Source organism: Diaphorina citri, unplaced genomic scaffold (assembly GCF_000475195.1).
Source record: "Diaphorina citri unplaced genomic scaffold, Diaci psyllid genome assembly version 1.1 scaffold179, whole genome shotgun sequence".
Classification (NCBI taxonomy): domain Eukaryota; kingdom Metazoa; phylum Arthropoda; class Insecta; order Hemiptera; family Psyllidae; genus Diaphorina; species Diaphorina citri.
In genome coordinates, this window is record NW_007377616.1 from 275,058 (window position 1) to 276,665 (window position 1,608).

The 1,608-nt window shown below is 49.1% G+C and overlaps 1 protein-coding gene across 1 annotated transcript in view; it reads left to right on the forward strand.

Moving 5' to 3' along the window:
- Positions 1-1,608, forward strand: part of LOC103505513 — a 15,474-nt gene that overhangs the window by 843 nt on the left and 13,023 nt on the right. The gene's annotated exons all lie outside the window — the stretch shown is intronic.

Sequence of the window (1,608 nt, forward strand, 5' to 3'; positions counted from 1 at the left end):
CACTGATTCCTGGCTGTATCTTCAACCACCCCTCCTGCCTTTACCTCCCCCTCCCCATATACCTGCCTTTATCTCTCCCCCCCACCACCCACTTATTCCTGGCTTTATCTTCAACCATCCCTCCTGTCTTTATCTCCCCCTCCCTCTCTCCCACTCATTCCTGGCTTTATTCCCCTGCCCATACTCCTGCCTTTATGTTCTCCCCACCACCCACTCATTCCCGCCTTTATCTTCCCCCACCCATTCCTGGCTTTATCTTCAACCACCCCTCCTGTCTTTATCTCCCCCTCCCCATACTCCTGCCTTTATCTTCCCCCCCCACCACCCACTCATTTCTGGCTTGATCTTCAACTACCCCTCCTGCCTTTATCTCCCGCTCCCTCACCACCCACTCATTCCTGGCTTCAACCACCCCTCCTGCCTTTATCTCCCCCTCCCACTCATTCCTGGCTTTATCTTCAACCACCTCGCCTGCCATTATCTTCCCCCACCCATTCCTGGCTTTATCTTCCCTCACCCTTTCCTGGCTTTATCACTAGCTATATATATACCTACCTTTTCTTCTCTCGGCAATTTCGATCGACGTATGTGGCCTGCGACTGCGACACATCCTCACTATAAAATGGAACCATCCGATATACGTAAAAAAAGGTCTTATTCAAGGTATTGACTAATGTTCTTCTTTCCTAATGTTAGGTACATACCTACCTACCAGCTACCTATGTAGGTATATCACGGTTTTCGTGTTTGTCTCAGTTCAAAAACAAAGGTCTTCGTAATAGTGCGTTGATAAGATAACGAAATATGCTAGCGGGCAGGGCCGTGACCACGGTAGCAAATTAGACTCGTGTTGTCTGTGACGTAGCATGCCCATTCCGTAGTATGCCCCAGATGTCCCTCTTCAAATGGGCGATAAGAGACACAATACTTCCCATTTAGACAGTATAGGTTCTTCGTTAACACCAGAATTTCAGAATGTAACTCGTTGAGGTATGCATTTACAATCCTAATGCGAGTGCAAATTTGTTGTCGATGGTGGACATCGAACCCTGGACCTTTTGAATAGCAAGCAAGCGCGTTACCACTGGGCTAACCGTATCCCCATAAAGGTGAATTTTTCTATCTCGTAAGCGCTAGGTTGCGGGTTCGATTTCCGTCCGGGGCGAACTTATCCTAATTCCAACTTGATAAGGTTCGTTCTCGGAACGACTGGCTTTCTCCTATTCTACCCTTCTCTCTTTGATTTCACAGAACGATAAAACCTCTGCCCCCCACCACCCACCCATTGTCTCCACCACCCATTCCTGCCTTTATCTTCCCCCACCAGCCCACCACCCACTCATTCCTGGCTTTATCTTCAACGACCCCTCCTGCCTTTATCTTCCCCCACCCATTCCTGGCTTTATCTTCAACCACCTCGCCTGCCTTTATCTTCCCCCACCCATTCCTGGCTTTATCTTCCCTCACCCTTTCCTGGCTTTATCCCCCCACCACCCACCCATTGTCTCCACCACCCATTCCTGCCTTTATCTTCCCCCACCAGCCCACCACCCACTCATTCCTGGCTTTATCGTCTCGATTTGCTGCGTCGTTTTTTTTTTTTTTTTT